This window comes from Hyposmocoma kahamanoa, unplaced genomic scaffold, assembly GCF_003589595.1.
Source record: "Hyposmocoma kahamanoa isolate Upper Pololo Valley unplaced genomic scaffold, ASM358959v1 87, whole genome shotgun sequence".
Lineage (NCBI taxonomy): Eukaryota > Metazoa > Arthropoda > Insecta > Lepidoptera > Cosmopterigidae > Hyposmocoma > Hyposmocoma kahamanoa.
The window spans coordinates 10,995,017-11,004,347 of record NW_020654422.1 but is presented as its reverse complement, the minus strand read 5'-3'; positions in this window follow the sequence as shown (position 1 = coordinate 11,004,347).

Below are 9,331 nucleotides of genomic sequence, written 5' to 3'. Positions count from 1 at the left end.
GACACTTTTTAGCGCGGACCCGACGTCCATATAATTGTAAGTCAATGCATTTTTAAGAAATTTTGTTTAAGTTTTATTATATTTTTAGTTTCTTATTTATTTGTTATCTATAAAAGGTATATAGCCAATTGTCAATAAATAAACACTATTAATATATTGAGCGTTTTTTTAAAATTTTAGTTCGAGTTCCCAATCTTTTAAGTATTGTTGATAAATTATTGGCATGAATGTTATTGCAAATTTTTAAATGGAATTTTAATCATTTTAATACTTTTATTTACCGAAAATCGTAAAATAACTTTTAAATAGTGCCAAATTTGACTTTAATGCTGTCAATGAAAATGTACGAATACAAGATACGTTCCAATGATGTTATCAAATTACAAACTCACCTTATTCATTTCAATGATATGTGACTAGACGTGACCTGTAATTTTGTCGTACGATAAATTGTAAAGTATGATTGAAAAATTGCCGATATTACAAAACAACGTAGTAAGTATAATCAATAATAAAATTAATAAAAAAAATATAATTATTCTCATTTTTGTTAGAGGTAATGAAACCTCATTTGAGAATACCTGCGTGTATGTGGAGTCGGGTAAAAAAAAGGAAATACTTTGACTCCTATCATTTTCAAAATGTGGAACCAATATAAAATGTATAAGATTTTTGAATAAAATATTTAATAATTACTTCTCGGGCGTGAGTGTTTTCTTTCAGGTTATGGGCTATAAGAAGGCACTAATAAATAAATAAATAACGTAACTAAGCGGTTGAAATTTTGAAATACGAGAAGGTAAGAAGAAGAAGAAGAAGAAAATTCAAAATGGAGTCCTGCAATGTGAAACTTAGAACTAATGGCTCTAATTTTGTGGTCTGGAAATTTCAAATCGAAATATTGTTAAAAGCTAAGCAAATATATTCTAATATTGAAAAAGAAAATGACAATCCGGATGAAAAGTTTCTCGACAAAGATGCAAAAGCACAAGAAATCATTATAAATAGATTAGAGGAGGGAACTATGAACTTGGTCCTATCATGCAAAACGGCATACCAAATGTTTACAAAATTGAAATCTGTTTTTGAGCCTAAAACGAATATAGATACTCATTTACTACAGCAGAAATTTTTCTCTATCAAATATGAAGAAGAAGGTATATGTATGTTTGTCGCAAAGCTCGAGGAAATACGTAACAAACTTGCAGAAAACAAAGAAAATATATCTGAGACTATGATGATAACAAAAATAATAACGTCACTACCTGCGGTCTACAATCATTTTGTCACTGCATGGGAATCAGTACCCCGAGAATATCAAACTTTGAATGAACTCACGTCTAGACTGCTGCTTGAAGAGCACAGATTAAAAGAAAACGTGCCAATGCAAGCGTTAGCAATGCGATCTCATCCTTTGCAATCACGTAAATATAGAGTTTCCGTTACTTGCCAAAAATGCAACCGATCCGGTCATGAAACAAGGTATTGCAAAGCGGGCATAAAATGCCATTATTGTGGAAAGTTTGGCCACTTTGCGAATGAATGTAGATTCAACTTACACAAGTTTGCAAATAGAGGAGGCAACCGAGGTCGTGACAAAGAACACGGATGCACATATAACTGTCAAGCAGCTAACGCATTTGTTGGAACAACGGATAACAACCTAGTTGAGTGGTTTATGGACTCTGGAGCATCAGAACATATGTGTAAAGACAAGGACATGTTCATTGAATTAACTACAGAAAAGAATAAAACTGTTAAAATAGGCGACGGATCAATGCTGTCGATAAAAGGTATTGGGTGTATTAGGTTAGAAGCTTACAATGGTAACCAGTGGATAGAAACCACTATATCAAATGTTTTGTATGTGCCGGATTTAAAGGTAAACTTATTCTCAGTAAGTAGAGCTGTAGATAAAGGGTACAGTACAATTATTGATAGTAAATTGTGTAAAATAATAGATTCTGAAGGGTCTGTTAAGGCTATTGCTGAGCGAAATGGAAATCTGTTTAAAATGATTTTTCGTTTGTATAACCAACCTCCTTCAAGTAATGTTGTTCTTGATTTGATTGACTGGCATGACAGACTAGCACATCAAAATTTGACACAAATCAAAAATGTACTGTCAGAGCACGGTGTAATTTACAAAAATATTTCAATTGCTGTTTGTGAAAGTTGCTGTGCTGGTAAACAACATAGAGATATCTTTATACGTAGTGAAAATCGTGCAAATTCTCCGTGTGAGTTAGTACATGCCGACCTCTGCGGTCCTATGGAAGTTTCATCTATTGGTGGTTCTAAATATTTTCTTCTGTTCAAAGATGATTACAGTAATTTCAGAAAAGTATATTTCATCAAAAACAAGTACGAAGTTAAAAACTGCATTGACAATTTTATTGCTCTAGTAGAAAAACAGACTGGATACAAATTAAAAATATTAAGGACGGATAACGGAACAGAATTTGTCAACAATGAGGTATGTAAAATGTTGAATAAATATGGAATCGTACATCAAAACTCTATAAGGTACACGCCTCAACAAAACGGTAGGGCTGAACGGGAAATGCGCACAATTGTAGAAGCTGCCAGAACAATGTTGAAAGCAAAGTCAATGACCAAGAGATTTTGGGCAGAAGCTGTGAATACAGCCATTTATGTACTAAATAGAACTGGCCCAAGTCCCGTAAAGAAAAAAACACCGTTTGAACTTTGGACAAACAAATCAGTTGATTTTAATACTTTTCAAGTTTTTGGCAATCGTGTTTCTTTTCACATTCCGAAGGAAATTCGTAAGAAGTGGGACGATAAGAACGCGATTGGAATATTTGTGGGATATGAAGAAAATGTAAAAGGATATCGTGTTTATGTTCCTGAAAAAGACGATGTTATTTTGACCAGGGATATAATTTTGCTGTCAAATACAGATATCGAAGAAACAAAGACGGAACGGCCGAGTTCACGCGTAATTGACTCTACTGATAGTAATAATTGTGAAATTGAGGAAAATGAAAAAGAAGTAGAGGTTGAAAGGATGGAAACAAGAATAAATAATAGTCAACTCGAAACAGTTACCAACGAAGAATCTGTAGAAACAATTGATATCGAGCAAAGTCAACAAAGCGAACAAAGGAGATTGAGAGATCGTAGTAAGATTCGACCACCACAAAGATATGAAGACTCAGAAATGTATAGTGTACTTCATTTTGCCGAAGTATTTGAACCTAAGTCTTATGAAGAAGCAATTAACGGCAATGAAGCTGATAAGTGGATTGATGCAATGGAGAAGGAAATATCATCCCTTGCGGAGAATAACACGTGGACTGTTGTTCCCAAGCCGGCTGATTGCAAGCCAGTTGATACCAAATGGCTTTTTAAAATAAAGAAAGGCGAAGACGGAAATAAGTTTTTTAAGGCGCGTTTAGTAGCTCGTGGTTTCAAACAAAAAGAATTTGTATCGGCATCCGAAGTTTACTCGCCGGTCGCACAGCTCACAACTTTCAGAATGTTTGTTGCAATAAGTGTGAAATTGGGAATTAAACAGCATCAAATGGACGTCTGTACGGCTTTCCTTAATGGTAAGATAAATGAACTTGTGTATGTGAGTTTGCCTGTGAATTTTAATATAGAAAGTGATAAAGTATGTAAATTAAATCGAGCTCTGTACGGTCTTAAAAAGTCGCCTAAGTATTGGTATGACACATTAGATGACACTTTAAGAAAATATGGTTTTACAGCCAGTAAAAATGATTATTGTTTTTATTATAAAGTGAGTAACAGTATTAAAACTTATTTCCTGGTGTACGTCGATGATTTCCTAATTATGTCGACAGACAATAATGAATTGCTCAATATAAAGAACTATTTACAGAAATGTTTTAAAGTTAAAGATCTAGGTATTGCTAAGTGCTATCTTGGCATAAATGTGTTACAGAACGGTGACCATACAGTTTTAAGCCAAACAGAATATATCGCAGGATTATTACGGAAATTTAACATGCATGAGTGTAAGCCGGTGTCCACACCGATGGACCAAAGTGTAAAACACAGTTTACTGAAATTACATATGTCTGAAAACGAAGCCATCGAAATTAAATGTAGAAAAGCTATCGGTGCAATTATGTATTGTATGTTAGCCACGAGACCAGATTTAGCTAATAGTATGTCAATACTGAGTCGTTACCAATCTTGCGCTTCTGAAGAATTATGGACAGCTATTAAAAGAGTTTTACGTTATTTAAAAGGAACTATGGAGTTAGGGTTAATATTTCATAAAAAATATTCTGATTCTTTTATTGAAGGTTATGTAGATTCAGATTGGGCAGGTGACCTGCTAGACCGTAAGTCTACAACTGGTTACGTATTTAAAGTTTTTGGGTGTACTGTAAGCTGGCTTTCTAAAAAGCAACAGTGTGTAGCTTTATCGTCTACTGAGGCTGAGTACATGGCACTCAGTCAAGCTTGTACTCAAGCTGCGTGGTTATGTAAAATGTTAGAAGATACATTCTTGTATGATAAAATGCCTAGCACAATTTTGTACGAGGATAATCAGGGTGCAATTAAAATAGCTGAGAGTTTAGATTCAAAGCGTCTTAAGCACATAGATATTAGGCACAATTATATCCGAGAACAAGTACATAAAGGAGCTGTCGTTTTGAGGTACATTGATAGCAAGGAACAGTTAGCCGATATCTTTACAAAACCTCTTGACAGAATGCTTTTTGAAAAATTTAGAATAATGCTAGGGCTGTGTTGAGTTCAGTTTTGTTTATAAGTAAGAGGTCCCCCCCCTTACATTTATTAATTAAGTTTTCATTAAAAGGGGGTGTTAGAGGTAATGAAACCTCATTTGAGAATACCTGCGTGTATGTGGAGTCGGGTAAAAAAAAAGGAAATACTTTGACTCCTATCATTTTCAAAATGTGGAACCAATATAAAATGTATAAGATTTTTGAATAAAATATTTAATAATTACTTCTCGGGCGTGAGTGTTTTCTTTCAATTTTGCACACAATCAGTTAATGGTGCTTGAGCACTCCCAGGATAGTACATCTATTTCTTTCATATGATTTAGTATGTAGTTCCGTCTCGCATTTGTTAGATGTCAGCTAGCCAGCCAGAGACAATAATTAACGTTTAAAAAGTAAAATTCATCATCCTGTCATGCCATTCCCGTTCAACTTTGTGTAGGCGAAATCGCCATTTTTTTGTATAATTTTTAAAATAATATTAAACTACCGTACATAGTTATTTTTACTTGACATTGGCAAAATCATTGATTATTTCGATGGAGCCATAACATTTAAAAGAAGAAGAAGAAGTAGGCCATGATACGAATTTAATTTATCTCTTAGAAGTTCTCTTCTCATTATTAATTATCACTACATTATCACTATTATTAGGTATTGAGTATTTTGTTTCAATTTCATCTAGTGTATCTTCCCATTTTTCTTCATCTTTTTTATTTTCTTCTTCATTATCATCAAAAGCAATAAGCTTAACATCTTCCTCAATTATATCCACGTGTCTTGCAGCGACTACTCTATTATGGATCAATACTTTGTACACGACATTTGTATATCCTAGTAAAATGCCCATTACTAACTATTTGTCCCATTTTCTTTTTTCTTCATTTGTCATCTTTCTTCAGGTACTTTCACACAAACTTTACTACCGTACATTCTCAAGTATTTTGTAGTTGGTTTTTCATGAAAAGCTATTTCAAATGGTGTATTTCTTTCTTGGGTATTTGTCATTATACGATTTTTAAATAAGCGGCGGTCTTGATAGCTTCTGGCCAACAACGTCTGTCAACCTTTGCTTCAGCTAAAAGACATCGTGCCATATCCAGTATCGATCTAATATGTTACTTAACGAGTTATATCTTTCCGCTATACCATTTAATTCATGAACATAATATGCTGGGCAAGGCTTGATCATTATTCTTTTTTTTCTTGCGAAATGAAATATTCTATTATTTATGTATTCCTTTCCGTTGTCACATCTTATTTCTTTGATCAATTTTCCTGTAATATTGTGCATTTGATTGACGTATTGTATGAAGCATTAGTGAATTTGTTCCTTTGATTGAATACAATATACTCTCGCTAACTTGCTATAATCATCTATAAATGTCGAAAAATATTTTTCTCCTTGGTATCCTGTAGTTCTATGTGGCCCGTTAACATCTGTATGTACAATATCTAATATACCTTCTGCTTTCGTCCTGTTGTTGTTAAATGGTAAATTGTGCATCTTATTTTCGACGTTTCTATTTCCGTTTCTATTTGCTTAGGTAATCCTTCTAATATTTGGTTTTTACACATTATGTCAAGATAATGGAAGTTTATATGACCAAATGTTCGGTGAAGGTTTTTCTTTCAATGTCATACTAGAGTTTGCTGCATTTATACCTATTTCCTTACAGATAAAACTGGTTACTATGTAAAGTCTATCATCTTTCTCCGCAATTGCTATCAATTCTCTATTCATGTTATATATTTTCGATAAATATTCTGTGAATTAAAAGAAAAACTATTTTGTGAATATCCGTTATTTTCGAATAATTTAATAAGTTAGCTTTCATCTCTTTTACATAAAATACTTTATCTATGATCACTTTATTTTGTTCCTATAAACAGGGAAGTAGTAATGCTTCCAACCTTTGATCTCCACCCCTTACGTTTATTGGTTCTTTTAATGTTACACATTAATCGAAATATTCGTCAGTATTTATTACGTGGTCTGTACATCCACTGTCTAAAAACCAATTTATTTGTCCTACCTTAATTGGAGCATCTTCACTAATCGTCGAATTGTTCACAATACATGTGTGGAAGCTCTTTTAGTAATAATATTCCATGTTATAGTAATTGTCTCTACCTCTGTTTGGTGCAAAATTGTAGTGGTTTCGTTCACGACCACGACTTCGAGAATAATGTCCGCGTCCGCGACCGCGGTTTTCGTTCCAACAGTCTCTTTGTATATGCTCAACTTTTCCGCAGGTAAAACATGTTCGCTTATTCTCCGATACCACTTGGAATGAGTTCGAGGTACTCGGCATTTCTTCGCCTATATTTGGGATTTTCTTCCTTCTTATTTTACTTTTTAAATATTCTACGGTTCTGTCTTTTTCTGGCAAAACATCTATTATATCGTCAATGTAACTGTATATTTCCGGGCAACTCTTTTAACATATAGTTTAATTTTTCACTTTCCGATATCATGGCGCCGCGCCGGCCTTTTTTAAATCGTTGGCACATCGTTCGAATTCATCGACGAAAATATTAATATCCGAATATTTTGCTAGCTTCAGATTTTCTAAATTATTTCTGCATACAATTTATAACGCTGTAGATTGCTTTAAATACATTTCGTCAAATTTTAAAATAATTTTGTATGCTGACTGTAGCTCGCTGATATATTCCAATTGTTGATTGGTAATAGCGCTGCATATATAATTTGTAGCTTGCACATCCATTTCATCCCACTGAGTAGCGTCACCTTTTCCCGTTTTTATTCTAATAACTACTTCCTTACATTTCTTCAATTGAATAAATTTCAATAATCGAATTTTCGAATTGGCACAATCCGTTCCGTCAAAAATTGGTATTACGATATTATTACTCATTTTACTTACTTGTTTTTCACTTGTTCAAACGCTCTGCTACCATGTTTGAAAGAAGAAGAAGAAGAAGACGATAGATATCAGTTATAATAATATATATTCACCATAACAGAAATTAAACAACCGCATATTTTAGACGAAGGAGAAAAAAATGAAAAAAGAATGCATATCATTCTTAGAGGATGGAAAAAAAAAGGAAATATCATTGTTTTTTTTTCCATTCTCTAAGATCATCGTACAGCTATTGACATATATAAACAAACTAAGCGGCCAGTATAAATCTATAGGCTCTAGACTAATCTATAATAAGTAACAGACGTTGTAATATAATTGTAAGTCAATGCGTTGTAAAGAAAATTTTTTGACTGCCCACAATTTTCTTTACAACGTCTGTTACTTATTTCTTTAACTCAAGATATTCTCGAATATAAAACAATTCCCAGTACTGTACAGGTGTTGGTAAACCTTTTTGCTGAATACCTTCTATGTATGTCTGTGATTATTTCGAATTTTGTTTTCTTTTAAAGTGTTCCTTGTCACGACGACTTAAGAATCAATACATTGTTTTTCTTCATCACGGCAACTTGAGTTGTTTTTATTTTTGTCGAGATTTCCGGGGATAAAAGACTTCTGTCTTTACATTGTTTATGGGCAATGTTCTAATGGGTAATGTAGTAGTTTAAGTGTTTTTTTATTAGGATTTTAGTTTTGTGTGATATTATAAATTTTAATTTTTTTTTCAGAAAATATAATTTTAGGAAAATGACGCAAAACATTTCTTCTTCGAATAACATTGTTATTAGCAGCAAGGTTCAAGCATGGCTATAAAAAAACTGGAAGGTGTTTGTAATTATGGTACGTGGAAATTTCAAATTAAATTATTATTGACAGACCATGGACTAAGAAATTTAGCAATTGGTTCCGAAGAAGCGACTGCTGATTCTTCAAAATATCAGAAAGCATACGCAAAAATTTGCTTGAATATACAACCCATTTGCTATCTACATGCAAGAAATGCGAAGACAGCTGCAGATGCGTGGAGAAACCTAAAGTCAGCCTATGAAAATTCTGGCATAAGTCGGAGACTTCTCTTAAAAAGAAAATTTATGCAAATTAAATACGGAAACTACAATTCTATGGATCACTATTTAGGAAATATTATTTCCATTACTGAAGAACTAGCTGACATTGGCTGCAACGTCGATGACGAAGAATTAGTCGAATTGATGCTAATTGGGTTACCTGCTGAATTCGATTCTTTAATAATGGCCATGGAAGCCACTAAATCGAAACTGGATTCAGATTTTGTTAAGTGCCAGCTAATTCAAAGTGAATTCAAGAGAAATTCCTCAAATTCAAATTTGGACCACAATGAGAAAATTTTGTTGACAGAAAACAAATTTGTTCCAATGTGTCACAACTGTCATCAGAAAGTTCACATTAAACCGAAGTGTCTCAAGCTAAAAAAGAAGAAGAACTCAAAGAAACGTGAAGCTTCCCCTTCAAATACAGGAAGTACAAATTCATGTAGATTACCTACTGAGACTTAAAAGTTAGTAACTGTGACCAACATAGTTGGATTATAGATTGAGGTTGTTATAGTCATATGACTAATAGGAAAGACTGGATATTTAATTATTCTCCTAAACCTCCTAAAGAAATTACTACTGCCAACAATGATAAAATGTTAAGTGTGGGTGACGTCAT